Here is a 15,873-nt window from a genome sequence, read left to right on the forward strand (position 1 = left end):
TCTACACTTGTTCGACGGAATATGTCATCTATTGCCTCGTGTGCCCCTGCAACCTACTTTATGTAGGCCGTACAATACGGACCTTACGCAAACGCTTTGGAGAGCATCGGAACCTTGTTGAAACAGGTTCCGATAAACATAGCGTCCCCCGACACTTTACTGAGTATCATCCCAAGTGCTCCGATGGACTCAAAGTGTGGGTATTGGAAGCCATCCCTGCACACTTTCCCCCTGCTGAACGGTTCAAGCGACTGTGTACCAGAGAAAACTACTGGATTTATACCCTGGACACTCTAGCGCCAGGAGGCCTAAACGAGGGATTAGAAATCAATATCACACTCTAAAATATTGCACATATACTTGTGACACCTCATACATTCACACATCATTCCCTATCAGTGACATATATATATATATTTTTTTTTTTTTTCCATCAATATATTTTTTTATATATATATATATATGTATATATATATATATATTTTTTTTTTATGTGTGTATGTGTATATATATATGTATGTGTGTATTCTATTCTCATTTTCATTTTTATTTTTATTTTTATATTTATTTTTATTTTTAGTTTTATATTTATTTTTATTTCTATTTTATTTTTACTTTTATTTTCATGTTTATTTTTATTTTTATTTATATATTTTTATTTTTATGTTTATTTTATTTTATTTTATTTATTTTTTTTTTTTTTTATCTTTATATTTTATTTTTTCCCTCCAATACCGTTTTTTCATGTAGATGTATACACACATTACCGATCTATTTTCCCCATGGCCATGTCAGTATTGTTTTTATGGGATTTATTCTTATAAGTCCTCTTTTATGTAATACCATCATGTATTTTTATGTATTTTTATGTACTTTTATGGATTTCCTAGAGACATGTATCCCCAATTGTGTTTTTACTGAGATGACTTTCTTAGAGTCTTTTGGCTCCGCCCCCCCCACAGACAGATGTCTTTGCAATTAGTCCGGCAACAGGGTATAAATTCCCTGCCCCACCTGAGACACTCCCATCGCCTGACGAAGGAGCACGGATGCTCTGAACGCGTGCAACCCCTATTTTTCTCCTGCCAGGAAGTGATGTCATCAGGGATCAGAAGTCGGCAGCCGGAGCCCTGTTGTGCATGCTCCGCCGCGGCCAGTGACAACTAGCAGCCCCACAGCGGCTCGGCTATACCTCTGGAACCTCACCACCTTCTCCTATGACCACTATCCTGGAAGAGGAAGATGGATGACCCTAACAGTCTTTGTGTACCGGTCTCACCCAACCTCGGACAGTGAGTCACCAATTTTAACAGTGTTAAATAAACTTGTACTATACTAAGCTGGCGCCGCTCTCTCCTTTCTTGCATCTCTCAGGGCTTCTCCACGCTTCAGCCGGCTGCCGCGGACTATAGCTTCCCTACAGTACCAAACTTTGTTCCCCCCACGCAGCTCCATAACCCCCCCCCCCTCCCATCCACCCACATTCCTTGTACCACCTTGGGATATTAGAAGAGCGCCATGACACCCCCCACTGTCAGTCGATTCAGCCTCAGTGCCTCTTCACATGTGCTGCCCTGCAGGGATGCTTCTTCTGACGTGTGGCGGCCAGGTCTTCCAGCAGAGAGCAGAGCTCCTCCTCTTCACTCTATTGGTCGTCAGCGTCAGCTGACTTCCTGCTTTCACCAGCACCTTCAGCTTCTCTCGCTGAAGCAATGGGCGGAGATGAGAGGATAGGCGGTCTGCAGTGACACTGCTCACTCAGCCAGCCTCCCCTTAGCAGCGAGCAGACAACGGTGGCCAGGCCACTCCTCCAGTCACACAGCGGCGGAACAGAACTTGCGGGCGGGCAGCCGTGAATGGCGGGCGGGCGGCCGGAACTTGCGGGCGGGCAGGTACTCTGAGTGCTGCTGCTCTCAAAGCGGCCCCAGGGCAGTCAGCCTACCGGGAAATCTCCCGGTATCCCGGTAGGCCAGTCCGGCCCTGACTCTGTCATCCTCGGGATGACCCTGGATATGACTGGCTCCACAAAAGTTGGCCCCTCGTAAATCACTTCAACCAAAAGTTTTCAGCCTTGTATATGCCCTAACAAGCTGTTTGCGTTGATGAGTCCCTGATTAAATTATCGTGCCAGATATGGGGTCAAGATGTAATAGCTCTGTGACATGCCAACAGGCTATACATGTAGTTTCTGGATTTACGAGGGAAAACTTTCACTGTTTACTGACTGTTAATGAGATTAAAGATAGTTCTTAATACTACAGTATTTGGTTCAGAATCTTTTTTTTCTAGATTTTCCTCCTTTAAAATTGTGTGCGTCTTATATTCCGGAGCGTCTTATATGGCGAAAAATACGGTACTCCCTATGACTTCCTCTGGTCTCCTCTCCCTTTCCCACTATCAAGGGATTGAGTACTTGCCCGGGAATACTAATTAAATAATAAACAAGCAAAAAGTTGGGGGAGCAAACCCTGAACATGTATTTTTAAAGCTGGTGCAGCTATGGATAGTGTAGGACCCACTGACAATGGGGTACTTTGACGTAGTGGTGGGCTTGAGCATGATATGGCCATATGGTGGGACTAAATCCCCATTTTTATTTATGGATTGTCTTCATATTTGATAGTCATTTCTTTTGCATGTGTGCGCTATTCTTTTTTAATACTAATTAAATAACTACCTGCCTGGTTAACCACACAAGATCTTTAATGAGGATGAAATGTATCATCTTATGGAAGTGGAGATGGTGATTTAACCACTTTACCTCCGCTCACATGGAGGCTACTGCGGCACTTTGCCACGATCCCGTCCAGCGACGTAGACCTACGTCGCTGGACTCCTCCCCCTGTAGGCGCGCTCCCGCTGTTTTCATTCACAACGGGAGTCGGGCCAGGGGAGGAGCAGCGGCGATCGCCGCTGCTCTTACCCGATTGTTGGGGATCGAGTCTGGAGATATAATATAAAGAGAGTGTAATCCACTATTCCATCATCATTGTATTTCCATATAAAATCCACGTCCTTTATACTATTCGAGTCTACTCATGGACCTGCCACCTGCGCCATGATTTTTACACACGAGGGAACACTAGTTGGTTTCTTGGTCTCTTAAGCCCTGAAGTAGCAAAACCAAGCAAAACGCGTTGGCTGCAAAGGGACTATTTTCCATCTCTCTTGTTGAGACCCGCCACTTGGTTAGCCATAATCCGTGTTCTTGTTTTTAGGTTACTATATGTTATATGTATTTATGTCTTGACCATGTTTGCACATGTCTTTTTAGGAGCAAGTACTGAAATAAACATGTGATTTTAACAAATCTGCTGTGTACTATATTTTGACCATCTCATTTGGGCCTACAAAACCCCACTTTTTTCTTTCTTCCTTTTTTTTGTGTGAATTATATAGGGGTGTGGCCTATCTCTTACGGTAATATTTTTCGTATTATATTGTAATGTTTTATTGTTACTTTGTTTTATTGTTAACCATTGTTTGCTTTGCAGGTACGCCCATCAGCTGCAGTCAGGTCCATAAATTTTGGGACATCTACACAATTCTAATATTTTTGGCTCATACACCACCACATCGGATTTGAAATAAAACAAACAAGATGTGCTTTAACTGCAGACTTTCAGCTTTAATTTGAGGGTATTTACATCCAAATCAGGTGAAAGGTGTAGGAATTACAACAGTTTGTATATGTGCCTCCCACTTTTTAAGGGACCAAAAGTAATGGGACAGATTAACAATCATAAATCAAACTTTCACTTTTCAATACTTGGTTGCAAATCCTTTGCAGTGAATTACAGCCTGAAGTCTGGAATGCATAGACATCTGCAGACGCTGGGTTTCATCCCTGGTGATGCTCTGCCAGGCCTATACTGCAACTGTCTTCAGTTCCTGCTTGTTCTTGGGGCATTTTCCCTTCAGTTTTGTCTTCAGCAAGTGAAATGCATGCTCAATCGGATTCAGGTCAGGTGATTGACTTGGCCATTGCATAACATTCCACTTCTTTACCTTAAAAACTCTTTGGTTGCTTTTGCAGTTACACAGAGGGCAGATCTCTCCTATGTTTGCCATATATTTTTTAACACTTTTCTTGGCAAAGATGTCTTCATCCACATCGATGCGAATTAAGGAATCTGCAGCTTATGGTAGAAAAGGAGTAAAAAAAGAAATAAATAAAAATGACATAAATCTTTCCCCTAGTTTGTAGATGCTATAACTTGCGAGAACCAATAAATATATGCTTATTGAGATTTTTTTATCAAAGAAATGTAGCTAAATACATTTTGGCCTAAATGTAGGACAAAAATTAAGCTTATTGGATATTTTTTATAAGGAAAAGTTGAAAATTTAATTTTTTTTTGGATTGCAAAAAAAAAAACAACAAAGGTGAGAAAGCTCCATTTGTGGGGAAAAAAAGGACATACATTTTGTTTGGGTACAGCATTGCATGACTGAGCAATTACCAGTTAAAGTCACACAGTGCCAAATGGCCTGGTCAATAAGGGGTAAAACTTTCCAGTCCAGAAGTGGTTAATCCATGAAAGAGACTCTTTTCTCCCAAAAAAAAAAAACTGCTAATAAATGTGGCCCCTGCAAGGAAAACAAGTAAATACTTAGCTATGCCACCAAGCGCGGTTGTAATGCAAAGAAATTTCCGCTCCCAAAGACTGTTCAGAAACTGGGAGTGTTGATCTCTTGGCTCCCAGACTGTGCTCTGTGGTTCTTTTAATTAATCCCTACATTTCTACATGACACAACGCCATGAGGGCCAGTGTAGACTGGCTTTGGTTCACTTCATTGGTTATATGTTTCACTGTTTATGCTGTTCTTTATGAGTGCTGCTGATACTAGGTTAATTTTGCTCAGTACCACATTGCTCCAGATTATATATATATATATATATATATATATATATATATATATATATACAGTGCTTTGCGAAAGTATTCAGCCCCCTTGAACTTTGCGACCTTTTGCCACATTTCAGGCTTCAAACATAAAGATATAAAACTGTAATTTTTTGTGAAGAATCAACGACAAGTGGGACACAATCATGAAGTGGAACGAAATTTATTGGATATTTCAAACTTTTTTAACAAATGAAAAACGGAAAAATTGGGCGTGCAAAATTATTCAGCCCCCTTAAGTTAATACTTTGTAGCGCCACCTTTTGCTGCGATTACAGCTGTAAGTCGCTTGGGGAATGTCTCTATCAGTTTTGTACATCCAGAGACTGAAATTTTTGCCCATTCCTCCTTGCAAAACAGCTCGAGCTCAGTGAGGTTGGAAGGAGAGCATTTGTGAACAGCAGTTTTCAGTTCTTTCCACAGATTCTCGATTGGATTCAGGTCTGGACTTTGACTTGGCCATTCTAACACCTGGATATGTTTATTTGTGAACCTTTCCATTGTAGATTTTGCTTTATGTTTTGGATCATTGTCTTGTTGGAAGACAAATCTCCATCCCAGTCTCAGGTCTTTTGCAGACTCCATCAGGTTTTCTTCCAGAATGATCCTGTATTTGGCTCCATCCATCTTCCCATCAATTTCAACCATCTTCCCTGTCCCTGCTGAAGAAAAGCAGGCCCAAACCATGATGCTGCCACCACCACGTTTTACAGTGGGGATGGTGTGTTCAGGGTGATGAGCTGTGTTGCTTTTACGTCAAACATAACGTTTTGCATTGTTGCCAAAAAGTTTGATTTTGGTTTCATCTGACCAGAGCACCTTCTTCCACTTGTTTGGTGTGTCTCCCAGGTGGCTTGTGGCAAACTTTAAACGACACGTTTTATGGATATCTTTAAGGAAATGGCTTTCTTCTTGCCTCTCTTCCATAAAGGCCAGATTTGTGCAGTATACGACTGATTGTTGTCCTATGGACAGAGTCTCCCACCTCAGCTGTAGATCTCTGCAGTTCATCCAGAGTGATCATGGGCCTCTTAACTGCATCTCTGATCAGTCTTCTCCTTGTATGAGCTGAAAGTTTAGAGGGACGGCCAGGTCTTCGTCGATTTGCAGTGGTCTGATAATCCTTCCATTTCAATATTATTGCTTGTACAGTGCTCCTTGGGATGGTTCAAGCTTGGGAAATCTTTTTGTATCCAAATCCGGCTTTAAACTTCTCCACAACAGTATCTCGGACCTGCCTGGTGTGTTCCTTGTTCTTCATGATGCTCTCTGAGCTCTAAACGGACCTCTGAGACTATCACAGTGCAGGTGCATTTATACGGAGACTTGATTACACACAGGTGGATTCTATTTATCATCATTAGTCATTTAGGTCAACATTGGGTCATTCAGAGATCCTCACTGAACTTCTGGAGAGAGTTTGCTGCACTGAAAGTAAAGGGGCTGAATAATTTTGCACGCCCAATTTTACAGTTTTTTATTTGTTAACAAAGTTTAAAATAACCAATACATTTCGTTCCACTTCATGATTGTTTCCCACTTGTTGTTGATTCTTCACAAAAAATTACAGTTTTATATCTTTATGTTTGAAGCCTGAAATGTGGCAAAAGGTCGCAAAGTTCAAGGGGGGTGAATACTTTCGCAAGGCACTATATATATATATATATATATACACTATAATATCATATAATAATAATAATATATTGTACATTCACATCAATCCCTGCCCTCAAAGAGTTTACAATGTAATGTCCCTAACTCACATTCATACATACACATACTAGGGCCAATTTACCTACCAGCACGTATTGGGAGTGTATGAGGAAATCCTTGCAAGCACAGGGAGAACATGCAGACTCCAGGCAGGTAGTGTCGTTGTATGGTTTTTGAACCAAGGACCCTAGTGCTGTTAGGCAGAAGTGCTAACCAAAGAAACGGGGGGGGTGGGGATTCCACCGGATCAAAACCACATTGTTGAGGGGAGATTACATGGTCCCCATGGTACTCCTACCGCCTTAATGTACCTTATCATCAAAGCCGAAGGTTTGATGCAGTCCCGTGACAGAGGTAATGGAGTGCAAAAAAGAAGAGGGGGAGACCAGAACTCTAAGACTGTCACAAGGGGACACACAGGTAATGGTAGAAAGGCTTTATTGAAAAAATTAAATAACACCAATAATACAAGAAAATACGACCACCGCCTCACAAATTAAATATAAACAATGTTGTTATAAATAAAACGATCAGGATTGGAAAAGCACACATGCGTTGCCCTCTGCATTCACACAATCATTCAAATTGCATAAAGAGGTCTGTTCAGTCTCAGATATAACCACTGAATAAAATATGCTGAAGGTTGTGTATCTTGTAAGGAAATCGCAGATTAGAGGCAGCAGCTGTTGTGGCAATGATGGTTTACCCTAATGCTGATGCAGGTAGAGCAAGGGAAATTCCACACTGACAGGTACCCCAATATAAATGGGCAGGTTCCAGGTATAGAGCGGCTGTTCCAAAAGATAAACACATAGGAAGTGGGGGAGGTGCATTGTAGTTCAATCCCAAAGCATTGGATATAAATGATGTCCACAAAATAGCAAGCAACTCAACCCCGTTGTCATGAGATATATCAGCAGACTATCCTCATTCACTTAACTCTGGCCAAACAATGAACTGTGTGGTTCAATTGAAAGTCCCACCATATGGTGTATGACGTTGACGGTTCGCCCAACTACTGGTACAAGTAGAGCAAAGATTTTCCACATTAACAGGTAACCTGGCATAGGTGGAAAAGTTCCAAGTAGAGAGCAATGATGCCAGAAAGTAGCAAGAAGTAAATAGGGGAGGTGCACTGTAGTTCAGTCCCAAAGCATTGGGTGTATGTAGTATCCACTGTTTAATAGGCAGCTCAGCCCCATTGCTGGCAAAGTATATCAAATGACAGTCCTATATGGGAGGGGGGAGATGTATAATAAACAGTTTCAGATGAGCAAAAGGCAGATCTCATCGCAGATAATGCATGGCTCAACCTCGTCAACCACTGTTTACTTGGCTCTGGTCAAAGACAGAGATAATCGACTCAGTTCAGTTGAAGTCCCACCGGGTCGGTTAGGTAAACTCCATAGTCAGCTAGATGGGTGTACAGCCGTCAGGATCTGAGGAAGCTGGCGATACATGTCAGCGTGACGTCATTCCTTATGCTGATCAATAGGATTGGATGACTGCTGTCATCCAATCAGTTAGGTGTCAGTTAGGTGTCTGATTTGTCCGCCGCAATATTGCAGTCCCACTATAAGTCGCTGATCTCTGCCATGACTAGTAAACAATACAAATTTCCCATTATTTGTAGACTCTATAACTTTTGCGCAAACCAATCAATATACGCTTATTGGGATTTTTGGACCAAAAATATGTAGCAGAATACACATTGGTCTAAATTGCTGAAGAAATTCGATTTTTTTACTGGATGTGTTTTATAGCAAAAAGTAAAAACAATTTTTTTTCTTTTTCCAAAATTGTCAGTATTTTTTGTTTATAGCGCAAAAAATAAAAACCATAGAGGTAATCAAACACCACCACCCCGCCCTATTTTTGAGGAAAAAAGGACCAAAATGTTTTCTGGGGTACAGTGTCGCACAACCGCGCAATTGTCAGTTAACCACTTTACCACCGGAGGATTTTCCTGCTTTACGTCCAGGCCACTTTTTGCGATTCGGCACTGTGCGACTTTAACTGACAATTGCGCGGTCATGCAACGCTGTACCCAAACGAAATTTAAGTCCTTTTTTCCCACAAACAGAGCTTTCTTTTGGTGGTATTTGATCACCTCTGCCTTTTCATTTTTTGCAATATTAATAAAAAAAAGCGACAATTTTGAAAAAATAACAATATTTTTCTACTTTGACAGTTAAAAAATATCCAATATATTCAATTTTTGTCATATATTTAGGCCAAAATGTACTTAGCTATATTAGCTAAAAATTCTCAATGAGCGTATTTTTAACCGCTTTAAGACCAGAAGATTTTACCCCATTCCTGACCAGGCCATATTTTGCGATTCGGCACTGCGTTACTTTTTACAGACAATTGCACGGTCGTGCGATGCTGTACCCAAATTAAGTTTGTGTCCTTTTTTTCCCCACAAATAGAGCTTTCTTTTGGTGGAATTTGATCACCTGTGCAATTTTTACTTTTTGCGCTATAAACAAACAAATGCGACAATTTTGAAAAAATAACAATATTTTTCACATTTTTTTATATGAAATTCCCCCCCAAAAAAATGTAAAAATCAAAATTTTTTAACATTTTAGGCCAATTTGTTTTCTGCTACATATTTTTGGTAAAAAAAATCGCAATAAGCGTATTTTGATTGGTTTGCGCAAAAGTTATTGCAGCTACTAACTTCGGGAAATTGATGTCATTTTTATTGTTTTTTTTTAACTAGTAATGGCGGCGATCTGGCGGCGATCTGAGATTTTTTTTGCACGACTGCGACATTGCGGCGGACAGATCGGACCCTTGACTGACATTTTTGACACTTTTGGGGGTACCAGTGACATTACTACAGTAATCAGTGCTATAAATATGCACTGTTACTGTAAAAATGACACTGGCAGGGAAGGGGTTAACTTTTATTGGTGATCAAGGGGTTAATGTATGCCTGGTGCTTACTGACGTGTGTGGGGGGAGGGGACTGTGTGACACAGGCACAGATCGCAGGTTCAGCTATGCTGAATCCTGCAATCTGTCCCTGCCTGTCACTTAGGAGATCCGCCCGCTTTGTTTACACAAGCGGGCGGATCTCCACACTCGATCCCCGACGATCGGGGAAGAGCGGCGGTGATCACCGCCGCTCCTCCCCTGGCCCAACTCCCGCTGTGACTGAATACAGCGGGAGCGAGCCTCTGGCGGTGCGCGCGCCGCCCACAAGGGGAGGAGTCCAGCGATGTAGGTCTACGTCGCTGGACGATAACGAACCACTTTGCCGCAGTAGGCTCAATGTGAGCGGTCGGCAAGTGGTTAAAGTAACCCAGTGCCGTATCGCAAAAAATGGCCTGGTCATGAAGGGGGCGAGGGAGCCAAATCTTTTGGAGGGCAAGTGGTTAAATACCACCAAAAGAAAGCTCTTTCTGATTCAAAAAAATTCAAAAAATGTCAAATGTGTACAGTGTTGCATGCACGTGCACTTGTCATTCAAAATGCAATTTATTTTACCTTGTGATCATTTACTTACTATATTCTAATACTTGTGCTCATAGGTGTTTTCAGCATCTCATTACCTAATCAGGTGTGTCAGAGGGGATGAAACAGTTCTCAGGGTCGTGACAAAGAGCACAGAATCAATTATACCAGGCGGCTCCTACAGGGGTAGGCACTACACTCATTATCATATCATACTACTCACAGCTTATTATTTTCAGTAAATTACATTACTATATGTATTACAAACTCTGTAATAAGATTATTGTAGAATATAATACAATGACCATCAATCATTTTAATAGGAACACCAGTTTTAGTGCTATTTGTATTACCATAATAATATCATTATCACCGCCATTTTCATATGTTGAAATTATGTTGTTGTTACTGATTTCTTATGTCATTGTTCTTTAGCTTTATTTGTTTTTTAGTTCTTTGTGTCTTATCATTTCTCATTTTTCATGTTACATGTTAGCCCTGATGAAGGGGTCAGAGATACAACCGCTGGAATGCATTGAAACATATTTTAACATTGGAATAAACTTGTGTTTGGACTTGACTATTATGGCGTGGCACTTCAGTATCTAATTACTCATCCATTCCTAGCAGAATGAATATGGAAGCCCTACAATGTGTGAAAGTAGTCAGCCTAATATTCAAATACATTTATACCTTACTATACTATACTATACTAGATAACAATAACAAGAATATAAAGTAATCATACGATGAATCCTTCTGCAGAGTTCCAGTGCCTTTCATCTACTTAGAGTGCGAGCAGAGGCCAGGTCCATGGGAAGTAATCATCTAACACTGCCCTATCTACTACTGACCCCTGCACACTGCCCTAAATACTACAAACCTCTGTACACTGCTCTATATCCTACTGACCCCTGCACACTGCCCTATATCCTACTGACCTCTGTACACTGCCTTACATACTACTGACCTCTGTACACTACCCTACATACTACTAACCTCTGTACACTGCTCTATATCCTACTGACCTCTGTACACTGCCTTACATACTACTGGCCTCTGTACACTACTCTACATACTACTGACCTCTGTACACTTCTCTACATACTACTGACTTCTGTACACTGCCCTACATACTACTAACCCCTGTACACTGCTCTGCATCCCACTGACCTCTGTACACTACCCTACATACTACTGACCTCTGTACACTGCCCTACATACTACTGACCTCTGTACACTACCCTACATACTACTGACCTCTGTACACTGCCCTACATACTACTGACCTTTGTACACTACCCTATATACAATTGACCTCTGTACACTGCTCTACATAGTACTAACCTCTGGACACTACTCTACATACTACTGACCTCTGTACACTGCCCTACATACTACTGATCTCTGTACACTGCCCTACATTCTACTAACCTCTGGACACTGCTCTATATACTACTAACCTCTGGACACTACTCTACATACTACTGACCTCTGTACACTACCCTACATAATACTGACCTCTGTACACTGCCCTACATACTACTAAACTCTGGTAACTGCTCTACATACTACTGACCTCTGTACGCTTCCCTACATACATACATACTACTAACCTCTGGACACTGCTCTACATACTATGGACCTCTGTACATTGCCCAACATACTATTAACCTCTGGACACTGCTCTACATTCTACTGACCTCCTTACACTGCCCTACATACTACTGACCTCTTTACATTGCCCTACATACTATTAACCTCTGTACGCTGCTCTACATATTATTGACCTCTGTTCACTGCCCTACATACTACTAACCTCTGTACACTGCTCTACATACTACTGACATCTGTACACTGCCCTACATACTACATACTACTGACCTCTTTACTTTGGCCTACATACTACAGATTTGAGTGGATGCCCCGCCCCCGGACCTCTGAAAGTGCAGATAACAGTGGGAAGAAACTCAGGCGGCCTTCCTGGAAAGGGGTCATTATAACACTTCTTGTGGGATCCAATATCATCCTCATTCGCATCATTGGAGTGCTGGAGCTCAGAGATCCATCCATCCCAGGCAGCAAGACAGGCTGCCAATACAGCCGAAATTCACCTTCCTATGCCTACAACCATTAACCATCCGGTAAGATGCTAACCTGCTCTCCTCTTTGGAAAGAGGGATTTGGTGGTGTTCCTACTTTTCCTGGGTATCAATATTGGATCTGATAACACTCACACCCTTGTGTTATTTCATCTGGTAAGGGGCTTATCCAATCACGGTGGAGGTTTTCACTGCTCACATCTATTCAATTGGATTTTGCACTCTTGGATTTTCTTCACATGCATGTTGGTTGAACATGATTTTGGACATTCACCATTTATTTATGGATTTACAATTTTGATATTTATATGATTGTTTATCACCTTGGAATTTATTGCTCTTTAGACTGTCATTTTGGTTATCATTTTGTGGATTGGTTGTCCTTTCACTTAATTCACATGTTTATTGATTTGTCACTATATGATTATATATTTGACATAATATTTATTAGTTTAGCGCACCTGATACACATTTTCTACATCACATTTATATTTTTCTAAGGTTGCAGCTTCTCTATTTTTCCAGCGCACTTTTTTTACACATCACTACATACTACTAAACCTCTGTACGCTGCTCTACATATTATTGACCTCTGTTCACTGCCCTACATACTACTAACCTCTGGACACTGCTCTACATATTACTGACCTCTGTACACTGCCCTACATACTACTAACCTCTGGACACTGCTCTACATACTACTAACCCCTGTACACTGTCCTACATACTATTAACCTCTGTACGCTGCTCTACATACTACTGACATCTGTACACTGCCCTACATTCTACATAGTACTGACCTCTGTACATTGCCCTACATACTGCTAACATCTGTACGCTGCTTTACATACTACAGAGCTCTGTACACTGCCCTACATACTACATACATACTACTGACCTCTGTATACTGCTGTAGATACTACTGACCTCTGGACACTGCTTTACATACTACTGACCTATGTACACTGCCCTACTTACTACTAACCTCTGTACACTGCTCTACATACTACTAACCCCTGTACACTGCCCTACATACTACTGAACTCTGTACACTGCCCTACATACTACTGACCTCTGTACACTGCCCTACATACTACTGACCTCTGTACACTTCCCTACATACTACTGACCTCTGTACACTTCCCTACATACTACTGACCTCTGTACACTGCCCTACATACTACTGACCTCTGTACACTGCCCTACATACTACTGACCTCTGTACACTTCCCTACATACTACTGACCTCTGTACACTTCCCTACATACTACTGAACTCTGTACACTGCCCTACATACTACTGACCTCTGTACACTGCCCTACATACTACTGACCTCTGTACACTTCCCTACATACTACTGACCTCTGTACACTTCCCTACATACTACTGACCTCTGTACACTGCCCTACATACTACTGAACTCTGTACACTTCCCTACATACTACTGACCTCTGTACACTGCCCTACATACTACTGAACTCTGTACACTGCCCTACATACTACTGACCTCTGTACACTGCCCTACATACTACTGAACTCTGTACACTGCCCTACATACTACTGACCCCTGTACGCTACCCTACATACTACTGGCCTCTGTACACTGCCCTACATACTACTAACCTCTGGACACTACTCTACATACAACTAACATCTGGACACCGCTCTACATACTACTGACCTCTGGACACTGCTCTACATATTACTGACCTCTGCACACTGCCCTACATTCTACTAACCTCTGGACACTGTGTTACATACACCTGACGTCTGTACACTGCCCTACATACTACTGACCTTTGTATACAGCCCTACATACTACTGACCTCTGTACACTGCTCTATATACTACTGACCTCTGTACACTACTGTGCATACTACTAACCTCTGTACACTGCCCTACATACTACTAACCTCTGTACACTGCCCTACATACTACTAACCTCTGGACACTGCTCTACATACAACTAACCTCTGGACACTGCTCTACATACTACTGATCTCTGTACACTGCCCTGCATACTACTGACCTCTGGATACTGCCCTACATGATACTGACCTCTGTACAATGGCCTACATACTAGTGACCCCTATACACTGCCCCACCTATTACTGACCTCTGCACAGTGCCCTACCCACTACTGATCCTTGGACACTGCCCTACCTACTACTGACCCTTGGACACTGCACTACCTACTACTAACCCCTGGACACTGCCCTACATACTACTTACACTGACCAGAAATCAGAACAGATAGCCAGGTCCTGAAACTAATCAAGCAAATCAGCCTGCAGTACCAAATGTTCTGTCTTATAATTTGACTCCGGCATTAGCCTTGTGGGGGTGACCAATTACTCCCCAGACATGAAAACAAATGTGAATGAAAGTGAATGCAGAGTTTCTCACTGAAGCTAAATTTTAAGGTAGGCTAAGTTCACATTTCTACAGTGACATTCGTTTTAATATAGTTTTCATCATGCCGTCTTTACTTTTTTTCGGGCTTGCTAGTTAATTTTTTCTTAATTTAAAAAAAAAAAAAAAGAAAAAAGGGCACTGCACCCAGGTGATCTTTGATCTCCTTCATGTTGTCCAGATGGAGCTCCACCTCTCAAAGGTTGCCTAGCCCTACTCTAGAGGGAATGGCCATAAATAAATTGAAATTGAGCCAGTCCCTGCTGAACTGACTTTCAATCCATTTTCAATCCATTTATGGACAGTTTTATAGCACTATTACTTACCTGATCCTCGGTCTCAGCTCTCACACCAGATGGTAGTGGACTGTCCCTCACCATTCTCACGTCCAGCATAGGGCCCTTTACCCTGCATTGGTTTTTATGACATGAAACCCTTAAACTGCAGGACCATGGAGTGAAGACACTGTGGGGACTGGTTTAGCAATGCAGAAGAACAGAGGATCGGGTAAGTAAATCTACTTTTCCAGACCCCCTAGATCTAAATAAGCAGTTAACCCTTGCAGCGCAGGCGCAGCCCCACTGCAAGAGAGAGTTTTCACATTTCCTGGAGTTGAGCTTTAAGGACTGCAGTGCTACAATAGGCTCAGTTTATTCTTTTTAGTCAGGTGAGACCCTTAAGCATCGTACACACTACTAGTTCTGGTTTGAATGGAAAAAAAAAACTGACAGCTAAGGTCAGAGCCGCTGTACTAACAAACCCCCTTCCTCCAACACCCCATCCTCCCCCACCAACCAGAACAATCCTGTCAGCGCTTTTAGCCATTGACTGAAAGCGCAGATCGGGAGCTGGTCAGCAGACTGACATTCGCCCCATGTGTACTAGGCTTTAGACTTGCACTGGGATAGAAAGGCGATAAAGCACAGTAGGGAGTAGGGAGCAAAGCCTGGATATGTAATGCGCCAATATGGCTGCCCATATATGAAAAATCCCATACACAGTACATAAGTATTCACAGCCTTTGCTCAATGCTTTGTTGAAGCACCTTTGGCACCAATTACAGCCTCAAGTCTTTTTGAGTATGATGCTACAAGCTTGGCACACCTATTTTTTGGCAGTTTCTCCCATTCTTCTTTGCAGGACCTCACAAGCTCCTTCAGGTTAGATGGGGAGCATCGGTGCACAGTCATTTTTAGATCTCTCCAGAGATGTTCAGTCAGATTCAAGTCTGGGCTTTGGCTGGGCCACTCAAGGCCTTTTACAGAGTTTTCCCA

The sequence above is a fragment of the Pelophylax lessonae genome, assembly GCF_965119305.1.
Source record: "Pelophylax lessonae genome assembly, chromosome: 4".
In the NCBI taxonomy this organism is placed as follows: Eukaryota; Metazoa; Chordata; class Amphibia; order Anura; family Ranidae; genus Pelophylax; species Pelophylax lessonae.